Source organism: Corvus moneduloides, chromosome 12 (assembly GCF_009650955.1).
Source record: "Corvus moneduloides isolate bCorMon1 chromosome 12, bCorMon1.pri, whole genome shotgun sequence".
Taxonomy (NCBI): Eukaryota; Metazoa; Chordata; class Aves; order Passeriformes; family Corvidae; genus Corvus; species Corvus moneduloides.
Genome location: NC_045487.1, coordinates 20,891,616 through 20,903,966, shown reverse-complemented (window position 1 = coordinate 20,903,966; position 12,351 = coordinate 20,891,616). Strand labels below are relative to the sequence as shown.

The 12,351-nt window shown below is 42.9% G+C and overlaps 1 non-coding gene across 1 annotated transcript; it reads left to right on the top strand.

The window, feature by feature from the left end:
* Positions 1–6,053: 6,053 nt before the first annotated feature.
* On the top strand, positions 6,054–6,127 carry TRNAT-AGU. The gene has a single exon. It is a non-coding gene; the product is annotated as a tRNA-Thr (tRNA).
* Positions 6,128–12,351: the final 6,224 nt, after the last annotated feature.

Sequence of the window (12,351 nt, the reverse complement as noted above, 5' to 3'; positions counted from 1 at the left end):
TGAGGACTGATCCATTGTGAAGGAGATGGAACAGAGTTGTCCGTAACTCAATCATTGAAGGAGATTGGCAAGCCCTAGATGCCCTAGCCTGCCCTGTACTGATGCAGGGGGACACCGCAAGGTGGGAGCCCCATGACTGGAAGATCTTGCAACAAGCCAAGCAAATGGTCACCACGCACGGCCTCTGGTCCGAAGCTACACGGAGCATCCTGCAGTTTATCTTTACAGCAGATGTCCTGTGTCCTAATGATTGCATCAGCATCGCACAATTGTTGTTAACCCCCTCACAGTTCCTGCTCTGGGAGCGAACGTGGAAGCAGCTAGCACAAGAAGAAGCTAGCAAACACCAAGGTGACACACAAGACCCACTGTATGCACTCCAAGCTGACATGCTAACTGGGAGTGGGGCTTATGGAGCGACGGTGACGCAGCTGACCATGCCCACAATCATTCATCAGTTGTCACAGACTCTTGCCCACAAAGCCTTGTTGTCAGTACCCGAAAAGAAGAAGTCTCCCCCGTATGCAGCAGTCCGACAGGGGCTGTCAGAGCCATATGGTCAGTTCATTGACCGTCTGTCAGCGGCCTTGAAGGACGCAACTGAGCTCTCTGAAGAGTTCCAGGAGCAAATGTTCCGGACCCTTGCCTTTGAAAATGCTAATAGGCAAACTAAAACGATTCTTGCCACACTGCCCCAGGGAGCAGGAGTAGACGAGATGCTTGTGCGTGCTACCCGTGCGGAACAGTCGTCTCAAACAGCTGCATTCACCGCAACGCTGCAGAATGTCCTGCAACAACAGGGACAAGTCATCGCCGCAGCGCTGACGGGAGGGGCGCAAAGTGAAAAGGGGGCGAGGGCTGCTGGCCGAGCTCCTGGTCCCCGGACGGGCGGAGTAGCGTGTTTCCGATGCGGTGAAGAGAAGCCTGCGTAACCTTCGGGAGACAGGCGACCCTATTGGAGATTGGCTTAAGGGTCTGGGTATCACCGGATGGCTGCGTACCTTGGTAGTAGAAGGCTGCTGTTTGCTATTTGTAGTTATATTAGGCTTAATAGTATTTGGGTGCATTTTTTCTTGCATTAAAGCGGGACTGTGAAAGATCATCGACCAGGCCTGGGTTGCCCAAAAAGAAAATGGTGGATGTGTAGAGGGATTCCTTATGGAACAGGAGCATATGATACCCCTGGAAAGACTGGGTAACCCAGGGTTGCTGAGGAAAAGCTCCTGAACTGGCCCCTGGCTGCAGGCAGGCCTGGAAAGCACCTGGCTGCAGGCAGCCCTGAGAGTCCTTGGCAAAGTTATACACTGGCCGGCTCCCCCGCTGATTAGAGGCTGTCTAGAGGGACTGGGCGTGAATTTTTGCAAAAGTAGATATAAGTTGGCATAGTTGAACAATAACGGGAGAACGATGCTTAATCGAATCGGTGTATGTGTCATTTATCTGGCCAGCTCTCCAGACTCAGTCCCTATCAATTCAGAAAAAGAATTTCGGTGTTAAAGGAAAGCTGTCACATTTCTAGGCTGAAAACACAGATTGATCATGGTTTTGTCTCTCGGAAAATTGTCAAATCCTTTTTTAGAACTGGAATGTAGTAATAATAGTACTTTGTAAATAGTGATTTTGGTAAGGACATTGATTTTCATATACAGGTGCATTTTGGTTTTTAAAAGCACAGCCATGTAAGTGTACATCTGAAAATAAACATATTTCGGTTTTCTATACCTGATGCTCCTGCAGAGTACTAGCCCATATATTGGAGCACTACTAAATCAATGTAGGTATTAGTTATATGCTCCTGGACACAAATCAACTTATAAGAATTTTGAGGAGTGTCTTTTCAAAACTGAGACTGTATGTATCCTGACTTCTAAAACTTGAATTATAAAGAGGTGTTAGGAATGAAGAACATTAAGCTTAATACTATTGAAATATGCTTTCTATTAGAGTCCCTCAATTGTTTTGGATAGTGAATTTGCAAGATCTTGTGTATATTTTCCTTCTTGTCAATAATCATTAAATGAAACTGCATGAAAAAGAACTCTTTTTCTTATATTTCTATCAGATTTTTTGTTGAATAGCAGGTATTCAGAAATAATGAGCAGCTTTTTAAGCTTTTATACAAGTTTGATAAATGGGTCAGCAGTGAAAATGTGTAGATTTCAAAAAGTATACATAAACAGAAATTTGAGAATATGTTTAAAATTGGTACAGGAAATTATTTTTTGTGTGCATTTAAGTAATACTTAAAGCATAACAATTAGAAAATGTCTACTTTTTTAATAAATAGTTTCACAAGTAGTTAATTAGGAATCAATGTTATATTGACTCTGATAGAAGTGGATGGAATTTCATGAGTATTTGTCTAATCAGCAGAAAACCTTCTCTGTACTGAGTACAGTGGGTTAATATTTAATCTAATATTATTGTTGTGTATCAATTTTCCTTTTTTTTTTTAAATTTTTCTACGTGTCTCCTTTAGTAAGATAACAGTCAGACTAAAAAAAGAAAAGTAAATATGAAAAAGCCCCAAATGACCTCGTGTTAATCACTGAGACAGAAAAGCTAAGAAATGGATACCCATCAAGCCACCGAAAAAATAAAGTATGATACTGTATTGGAAAAGATAAAATCAGAGTTCACATGAAACACAGTTTTATTCAGGAAAAAATCTGAACCATTCACCATAGGAATTAATTTAGGGCAGCACTATCTGTGTGAAGTTTACTACAGCTATATGGCTTGGGGTTTTCAAAAATCAGGCCTAGATTTGTGTGTGTATATACAGAGCTGTACCTGCATGAGTGAAATAATGCACACTTGTTACAAATGATTAACTGAAATGCCCTTTTTTTGTTACATTTACACCAGTATGAAGAATGCAAGAAACCCTTCTTATGCCTGCAACATAGCAACTCTGAATAATATACAAGTGTGCATCCTGTCATCTGGCTTCTCCAGTGAGAAAAATTTCGCCATTGGTACCTTTTGTTTCTCCTGATCTTTGAATAAATCTAGCAGTCTTGAGACTGTACATCTGTATGTAATACACAAGCTAAGACTTTCCCTTAACTACAGTATTCTGTATGAAGAATAATAAAATAATTGCACTAGCCCATTTAATACCTGTGATGTATCAGTTAAAGAATAAAATCCCCAGGAATATAAATACTACTTATTCTGCATGGCACCAGAGAATAAAATTGCTTACTTGTCCTTTGGGAAACATTAAACAATTTTAAATAAACACACTAGTCCAATCTTAATAAAGAAGTAACATTTAGATGCAAATTATTGACAGGTTTCCTTCAGTTCCCTAGAGGGCACGTTCTTCACTATGACAAACAACAATCTTTGCTGTCAGTGGCCCTCAGGAAGACTTCTGTGAGTAAAACCATGAATAAAACCATGAGCTTTTGTCTAACTTGTTGTCATACCCCTTAAAAATTTTTTGTGAAGGAGTTTTCAGGTACTGAAAGTAAGCTTATGTGGCATGATGCAGCACAAATTAATTTTGTGTAGTAAAGCCTTCCTTCAACAAGGAGTGTAGTGGTTTATCTGCCCTTTCTTAGGAGTAACCCTGAAAGGATTGTATCTATTCAGTATAGGTGAGAATGTCAATTAATAAAAGAGTAACTGTTTCAAAAATTTTGGAAGCATTATTCCTAAAAACAGTGATTTCAACCTTTTCAACTGTTCCTTCTAAAAGGAACTTAAAGTGGGGAAAATATTTGGGCATGTGACAGCCTGGAATGCAGTTAAGCTGTGGAATACAAAGAAATCTTAGTAGGTAGATTTTTTTCTCCTTGTGCAAATTATGTGAGGGTTAAATGAAAAAATATTTCTATTTTTGTACAGATTTATGGCTTTGGATAAGTACTAGGTGATGAATTGTGTTATTTTCCAGCATTCTTCCCCCTCTTTACTCCTTTATTAACTATTACTGGTTTGTTACAGAGGTTAAAAGAAAATGCTATGTCTATGCTCCTCATGCTGTTTTTTTTTTAAATCAGATCACATAAAATATGCATGTTTTATAGATTAACTAATTTGGCTTTAATGTAGTTAGTAATGCAGAAGTAATTTCTGTATGTTAGAAATGATTATTCTAGAATAATTAATCTTATATCGGAATTGGAAGTGTTCTTTCTTCCCTTTCTTTCTTTTCTTTCTTTCTTTCTTTCTTTCTTTCTTTCTTTCTTTCTTTCTTTCTTTCTTTCTTTCTTTCTTTCTTTCTTTCTTTCTTTCTTTCTTTCTTTCTTTCTTTCTTTCTTTCTTTCTCTCTTTCTCTCTTTCTCTCTTTCTCTCTTTCTCTCTTTCTTTCTTTCCTTTTTCTTTCTTTCTTTCTCTCTTTCTTTCTTTCCTTTTTCTTTCTTTCTTTCTCTCTTTCTCTCTCTTTCTCTTTCTTTCTTTCTCTCTTTCTTTGTTTCTTTCTTCTTTTCAGCTAGAAAAATCAAAGCTCCATTTTTTCCCATTGAAACAGGAAAAAAAGCAGTAGCTTTTTAGAGGTTTGGTTCGTTTTGAATCAGTGGTGGGACTATATTGGGAGATTTCTTTTGAATGAATTCTCTATTTTCCAAATTGAGAAAAAACAAAGAAATGTTAATTCTTACATTCTGGTTTTAATAAAAGCAGGGAGTTTTATTTATTTTTGTTTTCTGTCCACTACCATCACTGGTTTAATGCCTGGGTGCCAGCTGAGTTTCTCTCAGCCCTGCACTGGTCTCACCTGCAGCAGTGGGCTCACAACTGTGTGCAGTGTCGGTTTGCTGCAGAATGTGGTAATTATGGACAATTCATAAGATGGAGATTTATCTGCATTTTTTCTGGCTTTTGTACCACTGTAGTTTGAATAATTATCCCAGTCCCCGTTCTTAGGTACCTGATGAGAAAGCTGTAAGGCTGTTTTGGACTAAGCCAGGATGGCTGCTTTCCCTCTAGGAGTTATTTGGAGAATAACACCTATAATTTGGCTGTAGATATGCCTTGGATCCCTGTTAGATTGCCACAGCAATCTCTGTGCTTCGCAGGTTCTGATTCCACTCCAAGTGAGAAATCACAGAATTATAGAATGGCCTGGGTGGGAAGGCACCTCAAAGCTCATCCCATTCCACAAGCCTGCCATGGGCGGGGACACCTCCCACTATCCCATGGTGCTCCAAACCCCGTCCAACGTGGCCTTGGACACTTCCAGAGATGGGGCAGCCACAGCTCCTCTGGGCAACCTGTGCCAGGGCCTCCCCACCCTCACAGGGAACAAGTTCTTCCTAGTATCTAACCTAAACCTACTCTCTTTCAGATTGAAGGCATTTCCCACTTATCCTGTCACTACGTGCTGTTGTAAATAGTCTTTCTCTATCGTAGGCTCCCTTCAGGTACTGGAAAGCCACAGGTCTATTTCCAACGGGATCCTTTCCCAATGCTCCTGGGTTAGGGGCTGACCTGGTACTGCTGGACACTGCTCGGAGCAGGGTTTATTTGCTCTGCACAGGTACCGCCTGTGGGCTTGGCCCCACGGAAGGGGTAGCTGGGAGCAGCATCACTTCTGTGTCTACCGTTCTTACCAGCTCTCTAAGAACTACCCAAACCACTTTTTCTGGTTATTTAGCTTGTATGAACACACGTTTGGTTCGACACTGTGCCGGTGTGTGTGCACAGGTCATGAAGCACATGGCAGAGTGTGCATGTGTATATCGTGGTTTAATTTTTCATCATTATAGATGATTGCAGAGTCTAACTGAGACCCGATCTTCCCTTTGTATCCTGTGCCATGAACCTCGGCCAATCGAGGCACTGCAGGATAAGGCAGGGCTGGAGCCTGGCCGTCGGCAGTTTCGCCTAAGTGTCTGAAAGGCCGACATTCATGCATTTTATTCCGCTCCCTACGTGCGTTGTGCCAAAACCAGCTGCAGTTGGCGGTCCCGCACGGGACAGAGCCGCGGCCGCAGCTCCGGAGCCGCAGCGGCGGGGCCGGCAGGGCAGAGGAAGGCGCAGAGCACGGCCCGGGCCGCGCTTGGAGCTCTATTAATGCTGCATTGCGAAGCCGCTCAACGCGCGGCGCCGTGGCTTAGTTGGTTAAAGCGCCTGTCTAGTAAACAGGAGATCCTGGGTTCGAATCCCAGCGGTGCCTGCGCCAGTAGCGTGGCTTTTTCCTATCCCGAGCGCTGTTTTACCGCCGCCGCGCGGGGACCGGCCCGGGATGTGGCTGAGGCTCCGCTGCGGCGGGGGGGAAACAAATCCGGTGGGTGCGCGTGTGGGTGCGTACATAAATACATAAATACGTGCATACGAAAATATCTGGCAGTCGCAAATTCAGGCTGTCTCCTATGTGCTTTACGGGGGAGCTTTTTTCCAAACTTAAGAGTATTTACACAAAGTCAGGAAATGCCTCTCACAATTTTTTCTTCTTATTGCCACATCTTCAATAGCCCCTAGGGTAAACAAAGCTATTATTGCCTTTTTTTCTTCCTGCTATAGCTGGAGTGCCTGCTGACTCAGGGTTTGCTGCTGAGGTTTTTTATTGCCCATCAGCACTGAGACCTGCCTTTTACCTCTTACCTGCTACTGTCACTGGCTTTTCCAAGTGAAAGTTGCAATAAGCACTCTGTGCTACCATGTCATTAGTGACACAGCAGAGGGACAAAGGGTTTTCCTAGAAATCTTGAAAAATCAAAGGCCAGACCTTGCTCTGTTAGGCTTGGGAATTAGGTTCAGTGAAAATATTCCAAATTTGTGTTACTTTAAAGAAAGGCAGAATTCATCCCCAAACCGAAAGATAAAAGGCTTAGAATCCATTAATATGACTTCCAGCCTAGCAACCATATCCTCAGGTGCTTTTTTTGCACTCACACAGCAGTGATGGGAGTAAGTGGATTGTCAGCCACATTTGGGGGTCAGGTTTTCAGGATTCAGATCAGCACCCAAATCACAGTTGTCAGTCGCCTCAAATGTAATGTATAAGGCTTAATGTCTAGGATGAACACTTTGGTTATAATGTTTACCTGCAGGAATATTTCTTTGAGTAGCACTTACTGTAAAAATGCAGGCTAGATACTATTTTATATGTCATACATATAAGTAAACCATAATTACAAACTGTGATATATTTTAAAAAAATCAGAAGTATCTTGGGATTAACCTCCCATAGATTGACGTTATCTAAATGAAAACAAGAAGAACTAGACAACTGGAAAATGCAAGTTAAGGAAGATTTGGGAGACGAAGCTGCAGTGTATGCAGCCAGTGAAACAAACTTGTTCTCAGCTCTTGCACAGGAGAGCGATAACTTAGGCATCCTTTACTTTGAATATTTGTACCTGCTGTTACTCTGCTAGTTTCCAGCTAGGTTCTGTTCTTTGGCTTGTAGATGAGAACTACCAATGTTAAGGAGTTCTAGGCATTTGTATCAAAATTGTTAATGCTCTTTTTTGATGCATCAGCAGGAATGGCATGATGACCCAGCCAAGATGGTACCGGAAGGGGCTTGTCACTTTCTGCTTTAACACAAGCACCCTAAAAAAAAGACTGAAAACTTGAACTTGACTCCCTTGAGGGAGATCTTGACAAATTACGGTAATGAGAGAGATGGAGAATCCCCAACCATGGGAAGTTTAACACAGGCAAGTGCTGGATTCTGCACCTGGGAGGGGGCACCCCTGGCTGCGTGGATGGACTTGGAATGAGAGGCTGGAGAGCAGCTGTGGGAAGGGACCTGGGGGTCCTGGTCGATGGCCAGTTGGATCTGAGTCAGCAGTGCCCTGGCAGCCAGGAGGGACATCCCTGTCCTGAGGGCATCAGGCCCAGCATCACCAGCCACAGCATAAGAGAGACATTAAGCCATTGAAGAGTGTGCAAAGGAGATTTCTCCCCCAATGGGTGGTCAGGCACTCGAACAGCCTTCCCAGGAAAATGGTCTGTCATAGATCAAGAAGTGTTTCGACAATCCCCTCAGGCACAGGGTGGGATTCTTGGGGTGTCTGTGCAGTGCCAAGAGTTGGAGTCAATGATCTTGATGGGTTCCTTCCAACTCGGCATATTCTATGATTCTATGAAAATGTTTGAGGAAGAAGGGCATGATCAGAATCTGAATTGGTTCATGAACACAGACCTGATTTGTCTGGATTTTGCAAAACTCTGTTTTTATACATTAGTCAGAAATATGGAGCCCCAGCTTCTGTAAAGCCCCACATCCTAAAATCCCCAGATTTCAAGGATGATCTGTATACTTACACAGAAAGTAATCCTATAAGACAATATTGATGCATATTGAGTGAGCTGAGGCATATTTTTTTTGCCTAGATTGAAGGATATCTAAAAACATCATACAGTTGCTTGTTTTGGCTCAACCTTGGACATTTTAAATATATATTTATGAAATCCCTTCATCTGAGCACTGAGCTTTTTCTGACTGCCCAGAGTGTGTGGTTGAAGGGCCTGCTGGGCTGGGCAATTTGCTGTATTTCTTATTTAGCTATCAACACTAATAAGAAATGTGACACTCACTTCAGTGTGCCTGTTCTGCTGACAGTAACATCTAAGTGTGTAGTTATTTCCAAGATTTGTTACCAGTCTTTTCCTTGGAGGGGAAAAGTCAACCTAAACAGGTGTAAGTCCATCTGCTTTCTTCATTCACTTTTTCCGATGTTTTACATTACCTTTGTGCAAATTGTGAGTTGGAAGGGTAAGTGCTGCCTAACGAATGGCAAAATTCAATTGTCTCCAAAAAGGTTGGTTTGAGTATCCTGAAATGGAAAATATGGGCAGATTTCAATTTGCAAATGGAAATGGTGTTTATGGTTGTTGAACTCGGTCTTGATTTTGGCTGAGCACTACATCACTCACTTGTTTTCCTTGCCAAAGTAGGCAACTGGACTATTCAGTGAGCCCAGCCAACTTCAGTGAAACTATTCCCTGACAACTTTTTTTTCCTCCCCCAGGATTAAGGCTTCTGGTGTCCTCCTTCTGTTACAGGTAATATTTAGTTCCTAAGATAAGCGTAGAGGGAAAAATCCAAGGAAAATACTCACCAATGGGATTGTGTAAAGTGCTTTAATGCATATGATCAAAAACCCCTCTGTTAAAGCATCAAAATACTACTTATGCCAAAAAGATTCTGTATTATTTATCATTTGAGTTTCTACAAAGTTTTTAAAGGTAGTTTAAAACTGCTAAACAAATCACTAACTCTTAAGCTAAATGTGTATGTTGAGTGTATATGGGGATTTTTTTTTCTTTTGCATTTATATGTGGGAACAGACCAGATGAAGGCTGCTTAAATCTAAAGTAGGATTGTTGTAACAAATTTGTGAATATTGTTTAAATTGCATTAAAGCTTATATGTGGTGTGCCAGCTAGCAGTCAGTAACAGCTGTCTTTGCACAAATATTTGGTTTTTTATTTTTAATGGGAGCTGAATAAGCTTCCTTCTCTCACTCCTCACCCAAATGCTATGTCATCACATCAATACCCAGTGAGGTAATTGCACTCTCTATATAATTATATTATCAACTGCTCTAAAATACAATATGTTGTGCTTATAGGCCCCCTGGCCCTTATGCTACTGGTATTTGCAAGGTTATATTTGAAAATCCATATATACTCAACTGTGATCTATTTAATTTCCAATGAGCAAGAGCACCTGGTCAGAGGAGCCCTGTGCATCAAGAAACCTGTCCTTGCCCCTCAGCTGCCCTTTGGCTCTGCACACACTGCTCTTAACTTTTCATCTCTTCTGCAATCTGCAAAATTATAATAATACCTACTGCTCTCATAGAGTTGCTGGGAGAGTTAATGAATGTAGTATGAAGCACTCTGAGCTTTCAGATAAAATCAATGTTATTAAAATCATGTTTTTGTTTTTCTCCTCAATGAGTTCAGGTCATGCTGGGACTAAGCCTTTTCAATAATGCTGGCAGTGTTCACAGATGCATTTAGACTGTTTCTGGGAAAAGGGGCCTGACTAACTTCATCTCATTGATGAGACAGAAAATCAATTTGCAAATAAAACTTTGAGATTATTAAATAGGGGAGATCATTGGAAATTTAGCATGTAGGACTGTTTTAGCCTTCTTGTTGAAGGTGCTTATTAACCACTAAGATTATTTTATGTTTATCCACAGAAATATATGTAATACATGTTTTTACAGGCCAGTATTTTTTTGACAACCTACTTGTCCTATTTTAATCTCTCAAAATATTGCAACATTTTTGGTGCAGGTGTGTGATTATGATATCAATATATTTCTGGTATTACCGGAGAAGGGTTAAGTGTTATATGTAGCTTATGATGAGTATTTAACAAACACTTTAGAATCTTTCTAATTGTAATGTTTGTTGATGCCCAATGTAAACCAAATGGCCGCAGTCTGTAAGAAAGTAGGGTGAATGCCGTAATTCTTATGACTGTTCCCATAATGACTGCCTCCTTCAAACAGAAGCTTAAAATGCTCTCCATTATCTATTGTTGGTTCTGGCTCACCAGGGAGGGCCCAGATGACTAAGCTGGCCAATGTGATGCCCATCCACAAGAAGGGCTGGAAGGGGGATCTGGGTAACTCCAGGCCTGTCAGCCTGACCTCAGTGCCCAGCAAGATTATGGAACAGATCATCCTGAGTGCCATCACACAGCACCTACAGGATGGCCAGGGAATCAGAGCCAGCCAGCATGGGTTTAGGAAAGGCAAGTCCTGTCTGACTAATCTGATCTTCTTTTATGACCAGGGAACCTACCAAATAGATGAGAGTAAGGCTATGGATGTGTCTACTGAGACTTCAGCAAAGCCTTTGATACTGGCTCTCACTGCATTCTCCTGGAGAACCTGGCAGCTCATGGCTTGGACAGGTGCATCTTCACTTGGTTAAGAACTGGCTGATGGCCTGGCCAATGGAATGGTGCTGAATGGATTTAATCCAGTTGGCAGCTGGTCACTAGTGGAGTCCTACAGGGCTCAGTATTGGGGGCAGTGCTGTTTAATATCTTTATTGATGATCTGGATGAGGGAATCGAGTGTACCAATGGATGGCACCAAGCTGGGTCAGAGTTCAGATCTGCTGGAGGGCAGGAAGGTTGCAGAGGGACCTGGACAGGCTGGATTAATGGACTGAGACCACTGGCATGAGGTTAAACAGGACCAAGTGCCGGGTCATACACTTTGGCCACAGTAACCTTCTGCAGCTCCCAGGTGTGGAAAGAGTGGCTGGGATGCTCATTGGCAGCGGCTGAACCTGAACCCAGGTGTGCCCAGGTGGGCAAGAAGGCCAATGGCACCTGGCCTGTATCAGCAGTACTGTAGCCATCAGGACCAGGGCAGTGATTGTCTGTCTGTGCTGGGCAGTGGTGAGGCCACACCTCGAGTGCTGTGTCCATTTCTGGGCCCCTCAATTCCAGAATGACATTGAGGTGCTGGAGTGTGTCCAGAGAAGAGAAAGGAAGTTAATTAAGGGTCCAGAGAATGTCTGATGAGAAGTGGATGAGAGAACTCAGAGCTGGGGAGCTGGGGAAGGCTCAGTCTTGAGCAAAGGAGGCCCAGGGGGTATTGAACGAGAGCTTCAGTAGATCGATGCCGCGTTTATTCCTCTGGGTCCCTCGTGGACACGCTTAGGCGGCGCTCTCCCAGCACCCACGTGTGCACTCGATCTCACCTTCGCAGGTGGTCGCGAACAGCCGCTCACACTCACAGTCTGTGCACGAACCGGAGATAAAGAGGCAAGAGGGGTTCTCTGCATGCAATTCTGAGGCGTTTAATGGTAATGCACCTGAAGGGTGGCAGAGGCAAAAAGAACACAAAACTGAAAGCCCGTGCTGGTTTTATCCTGAAAACTCCCAAAGGCGGGCAGAACATCCAAAACCAATAGTCTGAGGGCTAGGGGGCAGAGGCAAAGTTGAGTGACATAACAGGGGCCAATGGAAGAAGGGATGGGAGGGAGGAGAGGGCCAGAATCTAGACAAAGGGAGAACTTTCTAGCAGTGTTGTAAGGAGAGATCACTCTTAGGGCAACTTGGAGGGGTGTAAAGTGGACTTAGCCACCGCAACAAGGGGGGACCTTGTCACTCTCTACAACTCACTGGAGGTTGTAGTAAGGTGAGGGTTGGTCTCTTCTCACAGACAGCCAGTGACAGGACAAGAGGACACAGTATTAAGCTGTGCCAGGGAGGCGTAGGTTGGACAACAGGAGGAATTTCTTCACAGAAGGGATTCTTAAACATTGGAAGGCATTGCCCAGGGAGGTGGTGGCTCTCTGAAGGTGTTCAAGGACCAACTAGACATGGCACTCAGTGCCCTGGTCTGGTTGACAAGGTGATGTTTGGTCCAAAGTTTGATGCAATGATCTCAGAGGTCTCTTACAACCTAATTG